The 27,449-nt window shown below is 39.6% G+C and overlaps 1 long non-coding RNA gene across 3 annotated transcripts in view; it reads left to right on the top strand.

The window, feature by feature from the left end:
* Nucleotides 1–27,449, top strand: part of LOC134297323 (uncharacterized) — a 64,851-nt gene that overhangs the window by 18,316 nt on the left and 19,086 nt on the right. For 2 of the 3 annotated variants that reach the window (XR_010004029.1, XR_010004027.1), the window contains exon 2: nt 2,506–2,588. This is a non-coding gene — a long non-coding RNA (uncharacterized LOC134297323). Of the gene's footprint in view, nt 1–2,505; nt 2,589–13,025; nt 13,227–27,449 lie in introns of those variants that run through there. The other variant, XR_010004028.1, reaches the window with a different exon arrangement.

The raw sequence follows: 27,449 nt of genomic DNA, 5'->3' as shown, positions 1-27,449 counted from the left end.
ATGTAGGAGTTTGAAAGAATGAATGACCACTAGGGTGTAGAGAAAGGAGGAGGAAAGACTGGATTGGAGGGGGGAGAAATGGCACTGAGATGGAGTATGGGGACGAAAGAGTTTCTAATTCAAAGAAAGCTGATAAGTGCCAAATGAATAATAAGGCAAAACCAGAGGTTGGGGAAAACAGATAGTAAGAAAACATTGAGGTGAAGGTGGGATGAATGGGTTTTTAACCTGGGCAGAGCTGGATTGTTTCACTATTGTTATAAGTTAAAGCCAAAGCATACAAATGATCCTTAACAAGCATTGTTCACTATTCAGCATTGTAATTGTTAACATTTTTTTTCTTCTAGAATTAAGCAAGATAGAATTCGGGTTGTGGGAAAGAGCACTTTTACAGTAGAGGAAATGAGAGGTCTCAGAAATTTTAATGTTATTCTGTATGCATCTCCCCCACCTCCTCACTTCTGTACACCATTTTACATTACAATGACACTGTTTAGCCAGAGGTTATAAAGCTATTTTGTATATCTAAAATGTGCTTTCAAAATCTTGTGCATAGTTCTGTTCTGATTATGAAATAAGACTGGATATATTTTTAGCAAGTAATTCAGCACTTATACTGTTCAGAGTTCACTCTGCAAATACAGTAGAGTCTCACTTATCCAAGCCTCGCTTATCCAAGTTTCTGGATTATCCAAGCCATTTTTGTAATCAATGTTTTCAATATATTGTGATATTTTGGTGCTAAATTCGTAAATACAGTAATTACAACATAACATTACTGCGTATTGAACTGCTTTTTCTGTCAAATTTGTTGTAAAACATGATGTTTTGATGCTTAATTTGTAAAAACATAACCTAATTTGATGTTTAATAGGCTTTTCCTTAATCCCTCCTTATTATCCAAGATACTCACTTATCCAAGCTTCTGCCAGCCCGTTTAGCTTGGCTAAGTGAGACTCTACTGTAACAAGATTATGTTTGAAAATGAATTTGAGAATGCTAAACATTAGAAACTGGGAAAATACTTCATTATGAGTTACACTAATTAATAGATTCATTCCATTATCTAAGTTAATGAACTAATAATGGAAGACATTATTTTCCAAGTCAAACTATGGGATTTACAGATACAGTAGAGTCTCACTTATCCAAGCTAAACGGGCTGGCAGAAGCTTGGATAAGCAAATATCTTGGATAATAAGGAGAGATTAAGGAAAAGCCTATTAAACATCAAATTAGGTTATGATTTTACAAATTAAGCACCAAAACTTCATGTTATACAACAAATTTGACAGAAAAAGTAGTTCAATACGCAGTAATGTTATGTTGTAATTACTGTATTTACGAATTTAGCACCAAAATATCACGATATATTGAAAATATTGACTACAAAAATGGCTTGGATTATCCAGAGGCTTGGATAAGCGAGGCTTGGATAAGTGAGACTCTACTGTAACAGCATGGCAGTTGTCCTCATTGATGCTAGGGGCACACATTGTCAGGCATGGGCAAACTTAGGTAATACTGTCACAAGCACTCTACTTATCAGTTTAAAGTTTCCTTCCCTTAATTTTGGAATGTTCCTTCTCAAGTCATGGGGCCAGGCAAATCCATTCTCACTTAAAATCAAAAGGAATAGGGGATCAATGTTGTGGCTTTGTATGCAGTTAGTAATTGTCTTATTCTCAGGGCCAGCCCTAGGCAATTTTCTAGTGTAAGGAAGCAGTATTTTTGGCACCCCCCCCCCCAACCAATCACTGAATCACTGTGCGGGGATGAGTGCTTCTTCGTTCGCCCCCCATCCTGTCCCGGCTTTGGAGGGGCGGTGGAAGCCTCCCACCACCCCTCCGAAGCCGGGAAGGAGAGGAAAGTGAGAAAGAGCACCCATCCCCAAGGCACAGAATCACAGCACGGATATGAGTGCTTCTTCGCTCTTCCCCCATCCTGGCTTCGGAGAGGCGGTGGGAGCCTCCCACCACGCCTCTGGAGCCGGGAAAGGAAGGAAAGTATGAAAGCGCACCCATCCCCGAGGCGCGGAAACATGGCCCAAGGATGAGTGCTTCTTCGCTCTTCCCTCCCCTCTCCCAACTTCGGAGGGGTGGTGGGAGCAAGAAGGAAGGGGGATGGTGCTTTGGGGAGGAGAGAAGTGGTGTTTCTCTCTTCCCCAAAGCGCCGGCCTCCTTTCTTGCAAGAAGGAAGGGGGCGGCGCTTTGGGGAGGAGAGAAGCGGCATTTCCCTCCCTCTTTTTGCAGCTGGAGACTGGGCACCTGAATGCGCCTCAACTGCGCCCCCTAAAGGATGGCGCCTTCCGCAAATGCTTAGTTTGCTTATCGCTTGAGTGTTGCTGACATAACCAAATTATCATCATTAGAGCTACATATGAATGCATGTGACCTGGAGAAGTGTGGATAATAAGACCAGATGTTCTCCCATTTTGAGAACATAAAATCTTCTGAGTTTACATTTGGAGGACTGAACCAAGACAGTTATCTTTCTCTTTTTCAGGAACTTCCAGATATGGCCATTGTGTCAGCTGTGACAAGTTTGCTCCCAGAAACACTGGCCTAATAACAGTAAAACTGCAACAGGTACGCTCATGCCTGTTTTGTGAAGTGTGCAGCTGCTCTCATTCAAGGTTTTATTTCTGTTTGGCATTATATTTCTACTCTTCCAAAGGCATGAATTTAATGGCATTCAAAGGGAAACATTAATTCTTGGAAATGTTGGACTGCACTTTTTAATTCTGTACCTCAACAGCTGTTCAAAGCACATGTTAGCCAACTGCCACACATTCGTATTTGTACATTTTCATTCATTCCTCTTCCCCTGGGCTTTTCTCTCACCATTTGATTGACAAAGTTCTGCTTTTATTAGATCTGACAGTTCAGACTGGGGATTTTACCTCTCTGGGGGAACCTCTTATTGTTATTAAAAGGTGAAGTTTTCAATGCAAGAAGCAAAATTGCCGGAAGTGTTGAACAGTTGACAGAAGGGCCTCCCACCCCCTCCCCAGTTACTTTGGTGTGTTAAAGAACTAACTCATCAAAACATGAAGATCTTTAACCACTGAAACAATCTGGATAAAACAAATTAATCACAATTTCTATGCTGACAATCTTCAAGTGGATGACTACAGAGCTCTTATGAGAGGTACATTAGGTAGCACTTGGGAATGTGCAGTGATAGTGAAGGATTATATACAGCAAGGATGGTAATCACTCCATTGAAAGCATGAATTTTAAACTAATGTCCTGTGTTTTGGTCTCTGTCCTGTGTGATTAATGTGTATTTTACAGAAATGCTTTGATATGTATCTTTTATGGAACTGCATTTTAATATATGCATTTATAGAATTGTTATAGTATTTCTGTGTTTTTGACTCTGCTATGACCTGCCTCAAACCATGGGGAGAGTCAGGTAAGAAATAATAATAATAATAAGCAACTTCAAGTATTTTTCACCATTGGCTACATAGTTATAGAACATGTGAGTGAATTAATAATTTGCACAATTACACATAATTAATTAATTCTGAGTAAACATGCAAATTAGGGATAGTATGACATTGGCTACAGCTTGCCTTGTGCAAACTGGACTCATATAAACTGATTAATGAAAGAAGGAGCCCACAATGGAATGATGTCATTTTTGAATACCAAAGTAATGTACTGCTAAATGAATACTCATCATGTATTTTTAACTATACAGTGGGGAAGTAAAATGCAAACATAGTAATTCAGTAAAGTATCTATCTCCACCACATGGGCTATGGTGATTCTTGCTATTACTATTGGCAATTAAAAGGTTATTATAGAAGAAGCTATTAAGCAGCCACTATAGTGCATGCAATATAGCACTTTTATATTCTCAGTAGCAAACACGAAGCTATACTCTTCATGCTAACAACCAGTCAATCTGTTTTAAGCCTTTCATCAGTTTATTTGTTATTGTTGTAGAATTAGCATAGCTTTCCAAACACAATCATACGAAATCAATCCCCGTAAAGCTTGACCAACTAACCCTGTATGTGGATGAGCTTTCCTTTGCTTTATCCTCCCACACACTATAGTATTTAGTTGAGCTGAAAACTCAGTCTGCACTTAGTGTGAGAAGCTAGATGGCACAGGGGTCGGTGGCAGAAAAATACCCTGCTTTATTCAAAAACTGGATTTGAGGAAACTCTTCTCTCTGAACACATGGCTGAGCCTGAAAATGAGCACTGCTGCCATGTTGAGAGAGATATAAATTGGGTGACTTAAAACGTTTTAAACCACCTCTTGTACCAACTTCCATTGACAAGTGAAAATGCAGACTTTCAAGCTTTGCTAGTAACTTGTATGAGAAGAAAAACGGCACCAAGGAAATAAGTGATATTCGTATGTGGAAGTGTGAGAATGTAAGGATGAGTGGGAAAAGGAAAACGAACAAGAAATATGAGAAAGTCCAATCTTAAAGATTATCTTTGTGTCGTCATGTTATCTGATGAGTCTCTGACCCACATTCAGTTGATTTTTGAAGTAAGGTATTATTTGAGGATTAAGAGACTATTTTTTAAAAAAAATACTTGCAACTGTTCTATGGACTGCTTGTGGCAGTTTCGGTAACTGTTTCACTTGTTGAAGTAAAACTTAAATGTTTTCTATCAAGTTTCACTTAATTCTGACCTGCTTATCCTCCAGGCTATGCTCTTGTTACAATTGTGTGTGAAAGAACAGAATCCAGAGTCAATCAGTTTCTTACATATGTTGTTAACCATGTGCAGTTGTGCCATGCATATTAGGATCCATGTGAAAAGATTGCCAGTGGGAGAAAGAGCTAAAGATTATCCATCTGGGAAGGAAATGGTAATCAAATTAGCATCAGGTTTATTTAATATCAAGCCAATTCATGTTTAAAATATGGCACATATTTTAAGTAATACAGTAAAAAAACATTTCATCAATTCTTACTATAAAGGATATAAATATATTTTTGTTTTGTCCACCAAGGTTACTCGCTTGTGGTTATATATTCTCAATATTATACTATTGATAGTACAAAAGCCCTACATTAATACAAGGAGACAGTATTAGTTTTATTAAAAGGTAAAGGTTTCCCCTGACGTTAAGTCCAGTCATGTCTGACTCTGGGGGTTGGTGCTCATCTCCATTTCTAAGCCGAAGAGCTGGCATTGTCTGTAGACACCTCCAAGGTCATGTGGCCGGCATGACTGCATGGAGCACTGTTACCTTCCCGCCAGAGCGGTACCTATTGATCTACTCACATTTTGCATGTTTTCGATCTGCTAGGTTGGCAGGAGCTGGAGCTAACAGTGGGCGCTCACTCCGCTCCCGGGATTTGAACCTGCGACCTTTTGGTCTGCAAGTTCAGCAGCTCAGTGCTTTAACACACTTCGCCACCGGGGCTCCTTTACTTTTATTACATAACTGTTATGCGGCTTAAATTCTTTAGCCTGCTATATATGCCACTTTGAAAGCACCACATGGAGCTGAAAAATGATAGAAAATATTGATAAAAATATGGGCAGGCAGATCATATCTTAATCCTAACAGCTGGTAAACTGGCAGAGATTTCTAGGAGTTGTAGGCCAAACCACCTGGGGACCCACGGGTTGAGAACCACTGCTTTAAAGGCTTGTGAATTCCATCTCTCAATCCCATGAATATCATGAAGCTCAAGATCCATGGCAAAGGCTGTTGAAGCAGCACCAATTTGAAAGGAATGTGCCAAAGGAATGTGTGCTAAATTTGGCACCCTGGATTCTAAACAATTCTATTGCCTTGGAGATGATCAAAACTGGAATTTGGTGAGAGGCAGTTCATCCCCATGGTGGAATAGATAACAAGTAGACCCTCGCCTAATCTGAATATAATCACACATGGCCTTAACTGGACAAATATTACCAGCCGCGTACTCATATTACCACACTGCCTTTCCCTGCTGATCAGTTTTGGATGAACAAATTGTAAGTTTCACTTGATGAGGAAGTAACTGAAGGTAAAGGCTCCATATGAAGTATCTGTTTGTGACATAGGCACCATTTTGCTTACCTGGAGGGCCCTGATAAAGGCAGTCAAGGCAGCCGAATGAAATAAAATGGCTTCAAAGGGGGAGCAGCAAACATGGCTCCATGTGCTAGTAAGTCCATTCAAATTGTCAGGGGACAATAGGGTGCGTTGGTCCTTTCCTCATTCCTTAGCCCAGCCCTCCTTACCCTAAATTCACTAGAAAAATCAGGCTGACCTTTGGTTTTAGCTGCAAATGTCAATGCATTGAGCTTGTTCCTTGTTTCCTAATTGAAGCTGAAGATAGGCCCTTGAAGCGCAGAAAAACATAAAAGTGCAATATATAATCAACCGGGATTGCCATAATGGCGGGACACTATGCATGATTCTAAAATCCTCAATTTTTTACATGACTTAACATAACTCTGATTTCTGTTAGGAGCCAAAGCAAGACTTGTGGCTCTCACAACGTCACTCCTCCAAGTGTCCAAAGTTCCCATTGGTGTCGGGGTTGCCTCCGCTTCCAGTTGTCTGAAGTAATCTATCTGTTGATGGGCTGGAGAACCAATTGTGCCAATTTCAGTCTACTTTTCTTTTCTTTTGTTGTCCTTAATCTCACCAATCCTTTTTTTCAACCTCCCAAAACAGAAGGGAGACTACATCGATGTAGTCACCCTTAAGGATTTCCTCAGTAGTTGCTGACATGAGATGGTCCCCAAGCAAAAGGCCCAGATCCCCCACAGGCAGCGCAGTAAAAGGTACTGTGTTTAATTGACTGAATGAAGCCCTATTGGACTCGCTTATGAAGGAAACACTCCTAAGGGATTCACCGGTGGGTGGGAATTCCCTAAGCCCACCTTCTTGCCAAGGGGCAGTTTTTAACAGCAGCAAGTTCTCTCACAGAAATGCATTGCTATGTCATCAAAAAGGGAGGATACAGTGGCTTCTGGGAAAAGAAAGAAGGCAAGACACACAGAAATGTGGGGGAAAAGATTCCGTAAGACTTGAGCAGTGCAGGGGTGAATCCAATACTATAGGTAAGGACAGATACGCAAAGCAGATCTCTTTGACTTCCTCGCCCATAGTTTTAGGGTAGTTGCTTTTATGTTAGTTTTTATGAGGGTGGAGTTTAGGAAAAGCCTTTTTGGTTTGTGTCAGCCATTTTGTTTTTCCCTTTGCCTGAGGAAAAGGGTGCCATTTTTGTATCAGTTGGCCATGCTCCTTTGCCTGAGGTAAAGAAGAGATTTTAGATCTAACAAAAGGAGTATTTCATAACTCTTCAGTTTAAAAATATGGCCTACCTGCAGATCCTCTCTAAGAAAATCAATTACATCAATTACATTCCCAGGAAGTCCTAGACAAAAGTAAAAAAAACTAATTAATGCCTTCTGTTGAATACCCTTGATTGTAGAAAACATATCAAAATTAACTTTCTGTTTAAATTGAGCTGGAGGGATTCTTAGGACTAGTAGCATTTTCTAAAAAAATAGCAAACTGCATATTTTTACAATAAAGAGAAATAAGACTGCAACTTTGCCAGCTTTGTGGCCCTTTGCTGCATGTTTTACAAAACTACATAATTATAACTTTATGTTTAATCAAACGATGTGAAAAAAGCTTCAAAGGATGTTTGCTTATCCTTGGGCATTTTTTTACTTTAAACAAACTTTCAAATTAAAGTGATAAAAACTTTACAGAAAGAGGAGGAAAGATGAAAAATTACAGGTCTGCATCACCTTGAATACGTTTGGATGGCTTTTGATGTTACTATCTAGAATAATTCAGTTTTGTCTAAATATGATTTGCATATCCTTAATAAAGAGCTATGATTATCTAGGTACAATTGTGTAGCTAGATCACCTGATGCTACCATACAAAACCTACCTTTAATTCTTTCCCCTCTACAAAATAAATATCTGAGGTGCTGGAGAGTGGGGTAGTGAGTCTAATACTCTCCCAGTAAGGGGATAGCAATGTGACAGGTAATAACAGAAGAGAGAGACTGTGATGTATGGACCTGAAAGGATGTCTTGAGAAGTATGCTATCTGTATGGTGGAAGGATTCAAGAAGAGATTGCTAGGACCCAGCAAACACATTGAGTATAATCTCCTCATCCTGATTTATATGGATACTACCAGACAGCTGGCAAGACTTGTTGACTACTACCTCTGACTTCTGATTCACATAGAAACAAATGGTACCATAAGATAGAGTCAGGGACAAATGCAAGATACTTCACTTCGGCAGAAAAAATGGAAATCAAAGATACAGAATGGGGGACGCCTGGTTTGACAGCAGTGTGTGCGAAAAAGACCTTGGAGTCCTCGTGGACAACAAGTTAAACATGAGCCAACAATGTGATGCGGCTGCTAAGAAAGCCAATGGGATTCTGGCCTGCATCAATAAGGGTATAGTGTCTAGATCCAGGGAAGTCATGCTCCCCCTCTATTCTGCCTTGGTCAGACCGCACCTGGAATACTGTGTCCAATTTTGGGCACCGCAATTGAAGGGAGATGTTGACAAGCTGGAAAGCGTCCAGAAGAGGGCGACTAAAATGATCAAAGGTCTGGAGAACAAGCCCTATGAGGAGCGGCTTAAAGAGCTGGGCATGTTTAGCCTGCAGAAGAGAAGGCTGAGAGGAGACATGATAGCCATGTACAAATACGTGAAGGGAAGTCATAGGGAGGAGGGAGCAAGCTTGTTTTCTGCTGCCCTGCAGACTAGGACATGGAAGAATGGCTTTAAACTACAGGAAAGGAGATTCCGCCTGAACATATTAGGAAGAACTTCATCACTGTGAGAGCTGTTTGGCACTGGAACTCTCTGCCCCGGAGTGTGGTGGAGGCTCCTTCTTTGGGGGGTTTTAGGCAGAGGCTGGATGGCCATCTATTGGGGGTGCTTCTTCAACATATTATACTTAACTGAGACTCAGTGTAGCAACTGAAGATTTGTGGGATGCAGGCAATTTCCTCATTCTTATTTGTTGGAAACCAAAGTCCAGGAAGAAAGAGAAGAATCCTGCAAGTGAATAACTGTCTCTACAGATGGTGTCGTTGGAAATTATCTGGCTTCTTGGACCATGGCATGTGCTTCCATGAAAAATAATTTCAAACTGAATTCTTCAGGGAGAGAGACAGTATTACAGAGCATCAAGGTATTGGAGACAATAGTGTACATGATGCAGGAGAAACTGAGCCAGTGGTTTGTCAAATTACTGTTGGGCAGGAAATAAAAATTAATGGAACACCTGGAGATGACAACCTCTGAGTATGAAAAATAAAATGAACATGACTTCTAAATGGAGGAGTGCAAATATGATTTCACAGTCTATATCAAAATATGATGGGATAAGATTTATGACTAGAATCAAGTAATTGGGGATTGTAGCTTATTCAAAAAAATTAAATGAAACTAAAAGGGTGAAATAATAGTATTATTGGAAATGTTGCATACAACTTTGAAGAGATCAGTTTTGGTAAAAACGATGGAAAAGAGAAACATTTATCCCACACATCTTCTGTGGTCTGGAATTGCCTTTTACCTGTTTTATAGAATAGTCTGATTGCAAGTCCCCCCATTTCTTATTTGCTGCTTGACGTTGCTATGCTCTTCCCCCAAAATGTATTATGAGAGTTGGCTGATTGTTTTGGAGCTTGGGATATGCAGTCTAAAGGTGGTGGAGAACACCAGCCCCAAACTTTCCTCCTAGGTCAATTGATGGTCTTTTCAGTAGTTTATGACACAGACCTTCCAATCTTGATTACATTCTATTATACAGTGATGGTCTTTGAAGCAGGGAACAGCTGAGAAAACTTTCTGGAGGGGGATGCTTTTGATAACTTATGCTTGAATAACTGGCCATGTATGCAAATAGCAAGGCCTTCCACTGATTTGCATAAGGAGATCACAGAGACCTCTCTGTGTAACAATTTTCTGAGATGTTCTAGCCCCACTGAGCACTTTCTTCACCAATCGGTATATTTCAGTTGCTCACATTATTATTTTTTAGTTATGTTGGTAGAACATTACACTGCACTCCTTTAGGGATTTAATTCTTCACTAATTTCTGAAGGAAGCAATGAGTAATTTTAGCAATGTTATATTGTGCTGAATAAATCCTAAACTATGAGGATTCTAGTCAATTTATTCCTACAGTTGCTGGCAACAGATTCTCAGTGCAAGAGTTTACAAATCAAGAGACACTTAAAACATGCTCAATTTTCCATTGTATTTTCAATATCTTCAGGAACTAATAAGCATTAATAACTAAATTTATGCATATTTATTCAGAGGTAGTCATTTTTTTTACTCTTCCTCAGTGAAGAAAAATCCAAGTATCCACAGTCACATAGTCTAGAGTGAAGAAATAGTCCATTATCTCGCTGTACTAAGGATTTTTCTTTTAAAAGTATATATTCTATAATAAGCAAATCTTAGTGTGATGTTAGAAAACTATATAGACTCCACTACAGAAATTGTGAGAATTGTTATATTCTAGCTAGTAATGGACTAGTTCCTCAATTTGATACTGAAATTAACAAACATATTAATTCTCTGCTTATTAATAGCTGCATGTATTGCTTTGACTATACTCTGAAAATATCTGATAACAATTCTGATGTATGTGTATGGATTTTGCTGGACTAGAGATGGAAAAATATTAAAATGTTTGTAGAAAAGTTTGAAATATATTTTGATTATTGAGAAACTAATGAAAATCAGATTGACACAAATCCTTGTAGGACTTATTCTGATCAAATTTCACACATGGCTTTACACAGAAAACAGCACATTTTTGCATGGAAAGTAATGTTTTAATGCTGAAATATTTTCTTCTCTGTATAAAATTTGCACATAGTTGATTTGGATTTTCTGCACAGGAATTAATATTTCTGTGTTCAAATATTATTTTACATGCAGAAATGCTATTTCTTGTGCAAAGCAACCAATGTCAATTTTGTGCAGAATAAGTCCCAAATTGTGAAAAGCTTTCAAAAATTGTGAGGTTTCTGAAGACTTTCTTGCATTGGGAAGAAACCTGCTGGAATTACTTGTTGTAAACCTTGAGAAGAACCTTGCCGGATAATTTTATTTCTAAACAGGATGAGGCATTCTAACAAAAGGAACTCTGACAAAAATCTGCCATTGAATATTGTCATTGCCAAGATGTTTGAGAAAATGCTGAAGTCTCAGAAAAGCCTTCCTATTGCCAGTGTTCTGGGATAAGTAGGAAAGGAAATTTTGAGAACAATTGCCTGGGCTACACATGGAGGAATATATTCATGAAAATTTTAAACATATTTACCACTCTCTAAATCTCATTACTAAGCTAATTGGTTTTATCTCAGTGTGTTTATGATAACACTGTTGGTAGATAATAATTAATTTTGTTGAAAATGACCAAACCTTGTATAGCAATAAAAATCTGCATATTAAGTTAAACATTTCTAGCCAAACATAATGAATATTTTGAGCCACAGGGTTGATTTATACAGAAGTTGAATCACAAAAATGTAAAGAGCAATAGCTAAATAATATCCCACTGTGCCAGTGGGTAAAATACTAGAGTAAAGCTGTTCACAGTGGAAGCTGGAAACTGGGAGCATGAGCAAATGATAGATTGTTTTGGGGGTCCCATATATCCAGTGAAGTCCACTGTGAAGCCCAAGAGCTTTATGCGAGATCAGGTTCTCTTGTTCATGATGATGATGAATTGACCCCTCAACTGTACACAAGTTAACCAGATTTCTGCTGCAAGCTTGCTCTTTAAAAGGTTGGACTCACAAAATACAAGAATTTCAGATGTTCAGAAGAAACCATTTTACTCTTCTAACACTAGAAAAGCCAATTCTTATGTGTGATTACAATTCAGCCCCATCAGTTGCTCAGCTACAGCTTAATTAATCTTCATGTTAAAAAATAAATAAAGCTAGCATCCCCACAGGGAACAGCATACCTGAAAGGATGTACTTGTTTCAGAATTACATATCTGATCATCTGAGTTGTAAGCAGCCTTAGGTTTTCAGAAATAGAAACTCACAATTTTCTCTCTATCACAAGAGGCATTGATAAGTGAGACCTGCAAAACATCCAGCTTGTTCTTTCTGATCTTGGATTTTATTTAACTGCAGATGTAATGGTTAAAATGTGTAGTCAGGTGGGGGGGGGGGGGGGAGGGAGTAATGTGATTTTCTCCTTTTCCTTTCCAGTTTTTCACTACCTCCCAAATGAATGATCTCTGAGTATGAGCATGAGTTCTGAAGTACTTGGAAGCTTGCATGCTCTTGTGGAATTATTATTGGTCTCAATAAATGTGGATGTCTGAAGAAGAACTGTTATTTGAGGTGCGGGGGGGGGGGAGTAATTGTGAACCCTACATTTCAGAATGAAATGTTATTTATTTTCTTTAACTTTACTATGGTCTCAGTATTGGTTAAGCAAAATCATCACCACCACCCCCATCTTCACCATGACCACCACCAGCAACATCATGATCATAATCTTTTGGACTAAACTGTTTTAAATAAAATGCATGTAGAATCCTGAGTTGAAGCTGCAACAACCAATTGGCAGTGGAACTCTCTGCCCCGGACTGTGGTGGAGGCTCCTTCTTTGGAGGCTTTTAAGTAGAGGCTGGATGGTCATCTGTCGGAGGTGCTTTGAATGCAATTTCCTGCTTCTTGGCAGGAGGGTTGGACTGGATGGCCCATGAGGTCTCTTCCAACTCTATGATTCTATGATCTTAATTGCAGTCCTCAATTATTTGAGGGAAGGACACAATGTCCAGCATAGGCTACAGCTCATTCAAGTGAATGCTTTCTGCCTCTCTTAATTCCACATCTCCCTGCATCACTGTTTTGATAGATGAAACAGGCATTCGTGGACAAGGAATCTATTTTACAGCTCAATTGTTTTTCATTTCTAAAGGGACATATAGGGTGCCATCTAATAGGACTGGCAGGACTTACATAAACTTATGCTACAAATAGTTCTGCTCCTGTACTAATGTTAGATCCGTCCTAGTCTTCTGAAAACATCCCTGTTGGAACTGTAAACTAACAATATGTCACTGGTTTGTTATATGTTTTCCAGACTGTATGGCCATGTTCCAGAAGTATTCTCTCCTGATGTTTCGCCCACATCTATGGCAGGCATCCTCAGAGGTTGTGACGTATGGAGAAACTAAGCAGGAAAGTGTATATATCTGTGGAAAGTCCAGGGTAAGAGAAGAACTCTTGTCAGTTGGAGGCCAGTGTGAATGTTGTACTTAATCACCTCAATTAGCATTGAATAGCTTCACCTCCTGGCTTCTTCCTGCCTGGGGGCATCCTTTGTTCAGAGTTGTTAGCTGCCCCTGGTTGATTCATGTCTGGAACTCCTCTATTTTCAGAGTGTTGCTTCTTATTTACTGTTCTGAGTTTTGAGGGTTTTTTTTAATACTGGTAGCCAGATTCTGTTCATTTTCATGGTTTCCTCCTTTCTTTTGAAGTTGTCCACATGCTTGTGGATTTCAATGGCTTCTCTGTGTAGTCTGACGTGATAGTTGTTGGAGTGGTTGAGCATTTTTGTGTTCTCAAATGATATACTGTGTCCAGGTTGGTTCATCAAGTGCTCTGCTATGGCTGATTTCTATGGTTGAGTTAGTCTGCAGTACCTTTCATGTTCTTTGACTCGTGTCTAAACTTTCCTGCTTAGTTTCTCCATACCTCATATCTCTGAGGATGCCCGCCATAGATGTGGGTGAAACGTCAGGAGAGAATAGTTCTGGAACATGGCCATACAGCCCAGAAAACATACAACAACCCTGTGATCCTGGCCATGAAAGCCTTTGACGACGCAATGTGTCACTGTGTGAGTATTCTCCTCCCAAATAGAATTGTAGAGTTGGAAGTGAGCACAAGAGGCATTCAATCCAATGCCATGCAGGAATACACAGTGAAAGCAGTCCTGACAGGTGACCATCCAACCTCTGTTTAAAAACCTCCAGAGAAGTAGTCTCCATCACACTGGCAGCATATTCCACTATTGAACAACTCTTGCCATCAGAAAGTTCTTCCTAATCATTTTCATGCAATTTTTTCTCCATGTCCTAGTTTCCAGAGAAGCAGGAAACAAGTATGCCACCTCCTCAATATGTCATCCTTTCAAATATGTAAACATGGCTATCATGTAACCATGCAATCTTCTCTTCTTCAAGATAAACATACCCATCTCATTGCTCTTGGCTTCCAGACCTTTGATCATTTTTGTTACTTTTCTCTGGGAATGTTCCAACTTGTCAATATCCAAGATGCCATGAGGCCTTTTTGAGCAATAAATCATGGAATATAGGCTTTAGGGAGAGAATCTTGCTTCAGCTAAACAACAATAATGTTTTGTGTGCCAGAATCTTTACTCATATCTTCCTACCAGTGAAGAACAGATCATGTTCAATATGCCCTTGAGGATATCCCTATTTCATTTAATAAATCTTACATTATAGATTTTCCTCCTGAAAGGAGATTAATAGAGACAGATTTGCCATAGAGTTTTGGTTCTATATGATAACATTTTGGACCTAAAGGTAAAATCTATATGCTGTGTTCATGCACATACATTCATATCATATATGAATATGAAATCAAAAGTAATGTAAAAAAATAACCTTTCTTCAACACACAGAATGTAATTTGATTTGTTTTTTTTCTCTTTGTGTGTGTGTGTGTGTGTGTGTGTGTGTGTATTCAACCTCTATCTAACTTCTGTTTAAGAACTGATACCTTAGTTGTCTTGTCCTCTTTCCCATCCAGTTTTCATTTTCTGTCATTATTTTTAGATAAGGGGAGAGAAACCTTTGGGCTTCCAGATGTTTTTAACCATATATTCTCCTGGGCATGTTGATTTTGGCTTAAAGGGACAAAATGATATAGGTTGCAACTTTTGAAGCAGGAAATATGCTGTAGGCTGTTCAGAGATGCTTTCAGGATGAAAAGATGGGTACAACTGTCTTAAATACAAACTTGATTTATACTTACTTCATATATGTCTGCCTTAGAACTATTTTTGTGGGAGAAGCTTTCCTCTGTGCTCCATCACTTGCTCCATTACCCTTTATGAGAGTGCTAAAGAGCATGTTCTCTGTTGTGGAATCTGGTTTTAAATCCATCTTATATTTCTTGGGATTGTTTAATAGGTTTTTAGAATGTTTAAGTCATGTTATTGTTTTAATTTTATTATAATTGTTTAAAGTGGTTTTAAGTGCTGAGAGATCCTATGACGTACGTTAGGATAGAAATATTTTAATAATAAATCATCCAAGGTATACATGTTATCTGAGTAATTATTTTGTAATGTCACAATGAGTTGGAAATTTCCAATAATTATGCGTTTTATCTTATGAGGGCATTGCACTTCTGAAATTTCCTTGAAAACGAATGAATTGTGCCATTATACAGGAGGTTCTCTCTTGCCAATATTTGAGACTACAAAAGAAATAGCAAATTATTATTTATGTTAAAAGATTCTCCAAATTGTCTTGTCTGGGTAGCACATATCAATTAGGACCAAACCACAAAAAATAATCTTACAAGGAGAGTTTGGTCATTTTATAATGTAAATTTATTACAGCTGTAAAACAGCTTCTACAGCTTGAAACATGTATAAAATGAACTGACAAGACCAGGAAAAACTCAACTATATACAGTATGTAAAAATGACCAGCACATTCAATAAAGCACTCAGTGGAATCTGTTTATTTGAGCAGTAAGTTTCCAGTAGCAGAACCTAACACTTATAATTTTGCTACATTTACATTAGTATTTACATTAGTTATTACATTAATAGAATTTGAAATAAGGAGGATACAATAAAAATAATCAGGTCTCCCTAGAAGGACTTATAAAATTGGGTAACATATACATAGTAAATATCTTCATGTTGTAGTCAATGGAAAAATACATCTCACTCAAATAATGCCTAACTGACAAGGAAAGAAATATTGGGAATAAAGGATACATATTTTTCTTCTAATAGAGCTGATAGTAGATCCATAAAACAAGCCAAGGTGAAAGTTCTGTGATATACCTCTAGGGTATAAAGATAACTGGCAGAGGCAAATCTGGTAGCTCAAAGTCCATGTGTAATCTTCCTAAAGTGATACATCCCTTATCATTTTTAAAATTGTCTAATAGAATCTTGAGAATCTCAGGTGTAGTAGAACTGACAGTGAATCCCCATATCATAGTAGTTTCCCTTCTCCTGATGGAAAGGAAATCTGCAAACATGGGGGAAAAAAGATAAAAGAACCAAAATGAGATATTTCAGATATGTCCCTCACCATAATTTCTTGGTGGAACCTTGGCCTAATCCCCTGATCCTCAATGTCTGCCTCTACTTTATAGATGAACTGTCAAGACTGGATCAAGTCACAGAGGATATTGTGTAGTTGTTTGGCAGTTATGCAGAAAATGTGAAAGGCATGTATGACATTGATTAATTTTAATTGGGTTTTATTGCCTTTACCAACAAGAGCAGGCTTGTGATGTATTTAGTGGTACTGTAGGTCTTAATTGTTATACAGTTTTATATTATATGGGTGATGTTTATGAGTTATAATTAATATGTTTATTGGGATCTGTTTTTCTTCTATGTATTGTGATTTGTCATTTTTGATTTATTTGTTTTGATTTAATCTTTTTTGGATTGTTAGTGTGACTGATGTTATTTATGTACATTGTTTCCTCTTGTTGTAAGCTGCCCTGGTTCCCAATGGGGAGAGGGGGCAGGATACTAATAAAGCATTATTATTATTATTAGGTGATCCCTCATTGTCTAAGTATGATGGCCTTCCAAGTTCTTGGAAGATGGCTGTGCGTTAGATTTTTTAATGTGTGGAGGTTGGTGCACAGCCAATCAACATACAGTCTCCACAGAATAAGGGTCCCAACCGGTGGTGTGATTTATATGATGACGGTGGCTTCTCAGTCTGTTGCAGCCTTCTTCCACAAAATGTATCATGTAATCTTCCACCTGATTCGCTGTTGAGGTCTTTGGATTGTGTTCAGTCTGAAACCTCCCCTGCGGCCACTTCTGGGAGTGCATGACTCCAGTGGTTGTGCCCGCAGGTTAATTGGAACACACAAGCCTCCTCACCACGACAAGGTAGCAATCCATCGAGTGGGTGGATTATTATTATTATGTGCAAGATTCAGCTTTGTGAAAAGTTTTGCTTTTGTTTTAAAAAGAAAAAAACAGACTTGCAGTAAAAAATTAAAATTTGATTTTTTGGGACAACAGCTTCTAGGGTCCCAATGGAGTCTGGTAGCTTTCATTCAAAATTTTTAATTTTTTACCAGGTCTGAATTCTAGCCATTAGGATATTGAAGCTATGCTCTAGTACAGAGATGTCAAAATAATGTCTCTCCAGATGTTTGGACCTCCAACTCACAGGAGCCCTTGCCTGCTTGTCCACTAGCCAGGAATTTGGGGAGCTGAAGTCCAAAATACCTTGCAGACCACAAGTTTGACACCATTGCTCTATGTCTATGCTGACCGAAATCTCAGTTGCCAGTGCACAGAGGGGTTAGAGTTCCCTTTTCGTTATGTTTTTGATAGAATTTATCAGAAGAGATAGTGATCAGCAGGTATCAGGAATGCAACTATGCTTTATTTATTTTGTGTCAAAAGCATTGGTACAGCAAATACATTTCAAATAATGGAAATAAAATAGAAAAGAAAAGAAATCACAAGCAACTAAATAGTTTTATACCAAAAGCGGGCAACAGCAACCGCATTGTCTGTAGCTTTAAACAACTCCTCCTCTGTACATGAGGCAGGGCATTGTGGGCAAGCATACATATGCTGAGTTGTTTGTTCAGTTCCACAGTCACACAAGGTGGAGGATTCCTCCAGGTAGTGCCACCTTGCCAAGTTGTCTTTTGATCTGCCCACTCCACTTCTGAGTCTGTTCAGGGACTTCCAAGTTGCCCATTCCTGGTTTGCCCCTGGAGGAAGACCCTCTTGGGGGGCCATCCAGTTAGAATTGCCAGGTTTAGCTGTCCAGAGGGACACTGTAAGGAGCTGAGGTGGCAGGGAATGGAATCCCTTCAGATCCCACCGCTGCCACCAAATAATGTAAGGAGCTGAGGTGGCAGGGAGTGGAATCCCTTCAGATCCCACCGCTGCCACCAAATAATGTAGGGACTTGAGGGGACAGGGGATGGAATCCCCTTTGAATCCCTCAGCTTTGCCACCAATATTGTACAGAGGTGAGGTGTCTGACAGGAATGTGAGGCCGGGATGAAACCCTTTTGATCCCACACACGCACACACACACACACAGATGCCACCACTTAATAAAGATATTTTATGAGAGATGATGTTAATTAATTATTTGTTTGATTATCTTCTTCTTCGCTGCCACCATTGAAGAGACGTCAGGCAGATGGTACTGGTTCTTATAAGCTTTCTCTATTTGTTCTACTTCAGATGTTGATGTTGCTTAATTTAATCTGAGAGTATGATAGAGGCTTATTTAGAATAAAATCAAAACAAGTTTATTGCAGGTACAGAGCTTGATGGTTTCAGATAACTTGGTAAAGGCACTTCGCTTAATGGTTACAACGGTTATGAGGTGGTTAAACTTTCAAATTATTTCTTTCTTTAAGTTACTCTAAACCCTGATCCTACTGGATCCCCTGGGATTAATTCTCCCTAATCCACAGGCTCTATAAAAGACCCTAGACAAATCACCTAACTTGCCTAGTCTGGTCTAACCTAAACCTGACTCAAATCTTTCTATTTAAGCCAGTCTGATTCTCCACACACAAGAATCAGATCCTTCTCTATCACTAGAGAATCACCAACTGCTGGGTTTTAAAACATTCCCCTTTTTCTTTCCAAGCGGCGGTTGGCTCCGCCCCTGTTGCTATGGTAACCTGTTCTAGCATTCTAAGATGGCTACCTTCCCTCATACATATCAATTCACTCTAATACTCACCATTTTAAACTTAGCCAAACCTGACTGTTTAAACAAATCAAATAAACATGTCATCTATATACAAAATATAATTATACACTTCTTCACAGACACCCTTGCTGCTGCTGGAGGAACATCAAGAGGAGTGGTGGTTCTCATGAAGCCCTTCCTTGATTTGAGTCTGGTGGGAGGAAGGTGATAGCCATGCAGTGGGTGGCTTTCACAATGTTCAACCTTTTTTCTCTCACCGTTAGCAGCAACTTCCCGTCGCACGTCAGGAGGGGCAATGCCAGCTAACTTGTGGAGTTTATCAACAGGTGTAGGTTTAAGGCATCCCGTGATGATTCTGCATGTTTCATTCAGTGCTATGTCCACCTGCTTTGCATGGGCAGACTTGTGCCAAACAGGACAGGCATACTCTGCAGTTGAGAAAGACAAGGCCAGGGCTGATGTTCTTATTACTTGTGGGTCTGCTCCCCATGCGCTGCCAGTCAGTTTCCGCAGGATGTTATTGCGTGCAGCTACTTTGTGCTTGGTGTTCATGCAGTGTTTCCTATATATTAGTGTTCGGTCTAAGGTGACACCAAGGTATTTAGGATGGAAACAGTGTTCGAGCTCTTGGCCTTCCCAAGTAACTTTCAGTTTCCTGTTGGCTTCGTGGTTACGTAGGTGGAAAGCACACACTTGTGTCTTGGCAGGGTTAGGCTTCAGGTGGTTCTCTTTGTAGTAGCTGGAGAGATCTTTCAAGGCATTGGTGAGTTGCTTTTCAACTGTTTCAAAATCTTTTGCTTGTGTTGTAAGGCCAAGGTCATCAGCATATATAAAGCTCTTTGTGAGTGATGGTAGTGGCTGATCGTTCGTGAAGATGTTAAATAAGGTCGGTGCAAGAACGCTGCCTTCGGGTAAACCATTCTTTGGCCTCCTCCATCTGCTTTTCTGGCCCTGAAACTCCACATAGAAGCTGCGGTTTTCTAAGAGGGTCTGGACAGTTTTTGTAAAGTCAAAGTCCCGGGTGATATGGTAGACTTTATGCAGCATTTTTCTATGTTGCACCGTGTCATAGGCTGCCGTAAGGTCCACAAAAACTGTTCCCGTGATGCAGCCTTCCTCGTAGCCTTCCTCGATATGTTCAGTCAGATGAAGAATTTGACCTGTACAGTTTTTCCCTGGTCTGAAACCTGCTTGTTGTGCAATAAGCTTGGGTTCGATAACAGGTCCTAGTCAATTTAATAGCATCCTCTCATAGACTTTATATAGATGACATAAGAGGGAGATTGGTCGATAGTTCCTGGCATTGGAGGCATCTTTACCAGGTTTTAAAATGGCAATTATCTTAGTTTCCCTCCATGCTCTGGGAATCTGTTTGTGTGCCAGGCATTGATTGTAGAATTTCAAAAGCCAGTTTTCAGCTTTGGCCCCCAAGTGTTTGATTTGCTCCATCATCAGGTCATCTAGGCCAGGTGCTTTACCAGTCTTACATCGCTTCATGGCTTCTCTGAGTTCTTTCAGGTTTAGAGGAGAAGACAACTGGTGGGTTTCAAGTTCTGGCACCCTGTTGATTTTCATCTTTATTCTGCTGCAGTTGGTTTTCCCATTCTGAATTAGCTGGTGAGCTATCTGGTCTGGTGTCACATTCGCGTGTCCAGGGTTGACCAGAGGGTCGCTATCCAGGCGTCTCAGCAATTGCCAGGCTTTTCGGCTACTCTTGGACATGTCCAGGTTCTCAAGCAGCTCTATCCAACGGTCTTTCTTAGCATTAGCTAAGGCTGTAGATAGTTTTTGGCCTGCTGCTATAGTCCCATCACTGTATGGGTTCTCTTGAAATAATCTGAGATATTCTTGTAGCTGATTTAGTGATTCTTCGTTTAGGCCTGATAGGTAGCTTGTGCGACAGCCTCTAGGGATTGAGAGCCTTGAGGATCTTTTCACAGCTTCTACGAATAGGTCATAATTTTCTATAGAAGGTTCTATATCAGAAATAGCAGTTTCCAAGGTCTCTGTAAACTTTTTCCAGTTAGCATTATTGAAGTTATATCTTCTGCGGAATGGGACACTTTTCGGTCTTACAGCAGCATATGCTACGCAGCATAATGGTCTGTGTTGTGTGTTAGGTATTGGGTTTAATACCCTTTTGGTGCATTGGTGGCTTATGTTTTCCTTTACAAAAATCAGATCAGGGTTATAACCACGCTTCCATCGGCCGCTATTAAATGATGGTGGTAATTTACTGTCATGAAGGAGGCTCATTCTACTATTGTCGGCCCACGTTAGAACTGCTTCGCCATTTCTATCATCTTCGTCATAGCCCCAGACACAGCTGTGGCTATTGAAATCTCCCACAACAAAATGGGCTTCATGATTGTGGCAACTGGTTGAGGGTGTAAAATAGAAATCAGCCCTAGGTGGTTTATAGAGTGATGATACGGTGCAACTATCAAGTTCCACAGATAAGATTTCAATGTTGTTCACTTCTGTGAGGGAAGTTGCAGAGATTGCTACACCAGATCGTACAAAAATGGCACTGCCATATTGTCTGTGAGGTCGTTCCACTGCCAGCTGCATTCCAAGAATTTTTGGTCTTCTCATTGTAATGTCTCTGTGTGTTTCCTGTATACATAGGATGTCACATGAGATGTCCTCAGACATTTTGGCTAATAGTTCTTCCTTAGCATGTGACAAACCTTCTATATTAATAGACATAATCGTTAGCAATGGTCTTGATAAAGACCTTTGGTATCCATCCATTTGTCCAATGCTTTTGGGGTGGAAAGATCGGCCCCTTACAAGAAACGTTGCCCAGGGGACGCCCGACTGAATTCACTCAATCTTCGGGGAGGCTCTTTCCATGTCCCCCATGCAACTATGCTTATTCTCTTACTTGATTTTTGTCATTTTTCTTTTTCTTTCTGCTCTGATCAATAAGTAGTTAAAATGTAACACGTTATTTCACCAAACACCCTAATCCTGAAGAGCTACAGCTTGAATTTTCCCTTATTGGAAATGCTTGAGAACTGTTTTTCATATTTCGGAAATTTTGGAATACCTATAATTACATATACATACTGAATGAGGGATGAGGGAAAGTGGGTTAGTAACATTTTAGTAACTGAGCCCCATCTCAAGGAGGTCGGAACTTGATGGGGGAAAGAGGAGAAAAGGGGGGGAGTACTTCACTTATATTAGTAAAGGTAAAGGTTTTCCCCTAACGTTAAGTCCAGTCATGTCTGACTCTGGGGATTGGTGCTGCTCTCCATTTCTAAGCCGAAGAGCCGGCATTGTCCATAGACACCTCCAAGATCATGTAGCTGGCATGACTGCATGGAGCACCGTTACCGTCCCACCGGAGCGGTACCTATTGATCTACTCACGTTGGCATGTTTTCGAACTGCTAGGTTGGCAGAAGCTGGAGCTAACAGCGGGCGCTCACTCCGCTCCCAGGATTTGAACCTGGGACCTTTCAGTCTGCAAGTTCACTTATATTTCAGTCTGCAAGTTCACCCAGATGACACACAATTCTATTACTCATTTCCACCAAAATCAAAGGAAGTTTCCTGAGTCCTGGACCAGTCCTTGGCCACTGTGATGGACTGGATGAGGGCTAAGAAACTCAAACTTAACCCAGACAAGTCATGAGGCTGATCGGGGTATATGGTGGCAATCTGTGCTCTACAGGATTGCACTCCCCTGTGGACACAGGTCCAAAGCTTGGGGGTCCTCCTAGACTGATTGCTGACTCTTGAAGCTCAGGTGTCAGCAGTGGCTGGGAGGACCTTTACACAATTAAAACTTGTGTGCCAACTGCGACTGTACCTTGAAAAGCCACATCTGGCCATGGTGGTTCATGTTTTAGTTACATCTCGTATGGATTACTGCAGGGGTCCCCAAACTTTTTAAACAGGGGCCAGTTCACAGTCCCTCAGACCATTGGAGGGCCAGACTATAGTTGTTTTAAAAAACTATGAACAAATTCCCATGCACATGGCACATATCTTATTTTGAAGTAAAAAAACAAAAGGGGAACAAATACAGCCTTAATATTAATCATAATAATAAAAATAATAAAGAGGTTTGGAAGATACCCCTTGGGTCATTTAGTCCAACCCCCTTTTACCTTTGTGCACCAAAAGCACAAGCAAAGAACCCCTGGCAGATGGCCTCCCAGCATCAATGTTGTTGTTCTTGTTGTTGTTGTTGTTGTTGATAATAATAATATATCACACAGTCCTAAATGCTTGGGAAGTGGTCGACTTGTGATTTTGTGATACAAAATCCAGCATATATATCTCGTTTGCTGTGTTATACTGTGTCCTTCTGTCAATAATAATAATAATAATAATAATAATAATAATAATAATAATAACAATAGCAAAGAGGATTGGAAGAGACCCCTTGGGCCATTTAGTCTAACCCCCTTCTGCCTTTGTGCACCAAAAGCACTAGCAAAGCACCCCTTAATAATTAATAATGAATTAAATAATAATGAAAATACCATTATAAACAAGCACAGCTTTGGAAAGCGCACACCAGGCTACATGCGCCTTCCTTGGCGGAGGAGGAGAGAGCCGCCGCCGCATCAGGGGCCGGATAAATGTGGCCCCTGTGGCCCCTGGGCCTTAGTTTGGGGACCCCTGGATTACTGCAATGCACACTATGTGGAGCTGCATTTGAAGACGGCTCAAAAGCTACAATTAGTGCAAATATCTGCAGCCAGGCCATTGACAAGAATGAGTTATAGGGAACATGCCATGCTCCTACTAAAGCAGCTTCACTGGCTGCCTATATGATTCCAGGCCCAATTATCATCTACGAAGTCTTACACCGTGCGGGTCCAGCCTACTTATGCAACTGCATCTCCCCCTATGAACCTGTTCAGGCTTTAAGATCTGCCAGGGAGGCTCTCCTCATGGCTCCACTTCCATCATAAGCACAGTTGGTGTGTAGGAGGGAAAGGGCCTTCCTGGTAGTAGCCCCCCAGCTTTGGAAAGCCCCAGAGATATTAGACAAGTACCCAGGGCCGGCCCTAGGTAATTTTCATGTGTAAGCAAACAGTATTTTGCCCCCCCCCAAAAAAAACAAATCACTGAAAAATAAAAGGTAGAAGGAAGTCGTGAACAGAATAGATTAAAAAGTTACCTTACAAATCAGAGGTTTATTTACATCATGTTCATATAGTTACATTACATAGAATTAACACAAATTAACTTTTTTAGAATGCAAAATTTTATTAAACTTAGCAACAATTTTACGTTTTTTGTTGTTATTTTTGGTCTACAAGTACTACACAATGGTTTCCTGGTCATGCTGTCTCTTCAGAAAATTTTTCAGACTTCGGGCTTGCTAATAACGGAGAATTCAACCCCATACTTCCCGAGTCTGTCAATCAGTTTTGTTTTGGAAAATGCAGCACCAGGAGAATAGACACCTCCTTTTTAAGGAAGCAAACTCTTGTCCTTCAGAAGTGCAACGCCAGCCTGGACCATTGCAATGGGTGTGGATATTTGATTCATTTGAGTGGATATTTTAACATCCAGTTTGCCTTAACACAAATTAACTTGAACACTTTTAAAATTAAAAAGATTTTTCTGGATTTCAATTTTGAAAACCTGTGTACTAGTAAGTCTGTTTCCATTTCATCCAACAAGTCATTTTCAATGGCCAAGGTTGCTAGTCCACTCAAGCGCTCTTAGCTCAAAGATGATCTTGGGAGAAGAGGACAATTTTTTTTTTACAAAGGGTTATTTCATATCAGGAAATTGATGAGGTAATAAGAAACTTTAAAGAAGCAAAATCACCCGGAGCTGTTAGTTACACAGCAGAGTTTTACAAACAAATGAAGGAAGAACTAATACCAGAATTGGCAATAGTTTTTAATAATATAATAAGAGGAGGTGAAGTACCTGAATCTTGGAGGGAGGCAGAAATAATAACAATTATCAAACCAGGGAAGAATCCTAGAGAAGTAAATCCTTATAGACAAATTAGTTTAATGAAAGAAGATTACAAAATATTTTTGAAAATATTAGCAAATAGACTAAAGGATTTATTATCAAAAGTGATAGGGGAAGACCAATATGGATTTATAAAGGGGAGAAATATCAGTCATCCAAATAGGAATTTGCTTAATATTATTGCACAGAAAAGTAAGAAAAAATAGCATTTATTAAATTGGATGTATACAAACCATTCAACACAGTGAATCATAACTTTTTATTTTAAAGGATGGAGAATTTGGGATTGGGACAAGAATTCATAGAGGTTATAAGAGAAATGTATAAAAAAGTAGCAAAATTAAATGTTACGGAAGGATATTCCAGAAAAACAGACATTGAAAGAGGTGTTAAACAAAGGTGTCCTATGTGTTGTCGAAGGCTTTCATGGCTGGGATCACAGGGTTGTTGTATGTCTTTCGGGCTGTGTGGCGATGTTCCAGAAGTATTCTCTCCTGACGTTTCGCCCACATCTATGGCAGGCATCCTCAGAGGTTGTGAGGTATAGATCCATACCTCAAAACCTCTGAGGATGCCTGCCATAGATGTGGGTGAAACGTCAGGAGAGAATACTTCTGGAACATGGCCACACAGCCCGAAAGACATACAGCAACCCAAAGGTGTCCTATATCACCAATGTTATTCACAATGGCTATAAAATATTTAGCAGATAGAATTGAAAATTATGGTAGAATAACAGGATTTAGGACAGGAAAGGAAGAAGTGAAAGTGAATCTGTTTGCGGACAGTATTTTAATAATCACAGAAAATCCACTGGACACCTTGAAAGAACTGGAAGTAATATTGGAAGATCATTATAAAATCTCAGGTTTATGGATAAATATGACAAAATCAGAGCTGTTGGGGTTTAACCTGGGGAAATGAATTTTAGAAGAGATCCGGAAAAGAAAAGATATACAGATTGTAAAAAAAAATTTAAATATTTGGGAATTTATTTAACTAATAAGCCAGCAAGGATCTGGGATTATAACTATAAGAAGACATGGAATAGGATACAGCTTCAAATGATTAATTGGAAGGATAAGAACTTAAGTATTTCAATGAGAATTAGATCAATTAAAATGTGTATACTACCCAAATTATTGTATTTGTTTCGAACTCTACCATTGGAGATTTCACAACAAAAATCCAAAAAATGGGATGGAAAAATAAGGAAGTGGATATTTGGAGGGAAAAAATCAATAATAAGTAGTAAGGAGCTGTATAGATCCAATAAAGAAATAGGATGGGGAATACAGAAGAAAAATTAAAGAAAAATGGACTCCATTTAGCAGATGGCTACAGATTGTTAAACTATATGACGAATGTTGGAAGAAAAAATGGGAAAGAATGGAAAAAAGGCTCATGTAACAAGACAATAAGGTTTAAGTTGTCAACAGGGAAGGGGGTGGGGTGGATGTGGGGGAGGGAGAAGGGAATGGAAAAGGAAAGTGTAACTATGATTATGTAATATAAAATAATGATTAATAAAAATTCCCTTTGGGGAGAAAAAAAAGTAGATTTTAAGTACGTTTTTATAAGTTTTGATTTTGAAAAACTCCTTTCACTGCTGGCCACAGATACAGGAAGCGTTAACGGAATTCTCAATGCAATATAAACATTTGGGAAAGTATCCACATAACCTCGTTTGGTTATGAAAGACAAGGCTTCAACTGGATGACTTCCAGGGGGCAGCATAGGTGCAAATATTTGTAGCTCATCAAAATGTTTATGAATTGAAGGCTTCCTCAGACGGCTCCGTATCATATCTTTCTCTTCTCCAGGGGAACTGAAGAAGACGGAGAAACGGATTTGGCCTTTTCCTCCTCTGCGTTAAAGCTGTGTTGTGGCCATCCATGAATTCTTTATTAAAATTGTGTGTGTATGTGTGTGTGTGTGAAGGGATTACCACAAAACCGAATAATAAACTCTCCAATAAAACAGCGCCTCAAAAGGCTGGATGAAGGGATGCAGTGTGCTACCTTTCCTAAGGGAAATGAAATTAAATGAAATCAGACTCCTCTTTTGGTGCATCTCCACTGCAGAATTAACTAAGTTCAGCACCACTTTAACTGCCCATGGCTCAGTGTGATGGAACCGTGAGAGCTGTAGTTTTACATAGCCATAAAACCCAGAATATCAAGGGGAAAATCCCACAATATCTGCTTTGAACTGGGCTATCTGAGTCCGTACTCAGATAATGTGGGATTTTCTGCCTGTGTGGAAGGATCCTCAGAGAACGCAGTTCAAAACAGATATTCTGGGTTATATGGCTGTGTGGAAGGGCCCTGAGTCCACACTGCCATATATTCCAGTTCAAAGCAGAAAACGTGGAATTTCATTCAGCTATGTGGAAGGGGCCTATATATGTGCATGAGTGAGGGGTTCTTCTTTTGATCCCCTGGCTTCTTGCCTCCTCTTCCCTAACTCTCTGTATATGTCTCTGCATATCTTCCTCCTGCTGCCCTCTTCCTCCCCTGCTCTTCCCTCTCTGTGAGAGA

This window comes from Anolis carolinensis, chromosome 1, assembly GCF_035594765.1.
Source record: "Anolis carolinensis isolate JA03-04 chromosome 1, rAnoCar3.1.pri, whole genome shotgun sequence".
Lineage (NCBI taxonomy): Eukaryota > Metazoa > Chordata > Lepidosauria > Squamata > Dactyloidae > Anolis > Anolis carolinensis.
The sequence above is the reverse complement of the archived record's forward strand: the minus strand, read 5'-3'. Positions and strand labels throughout refer to the sequence as shown.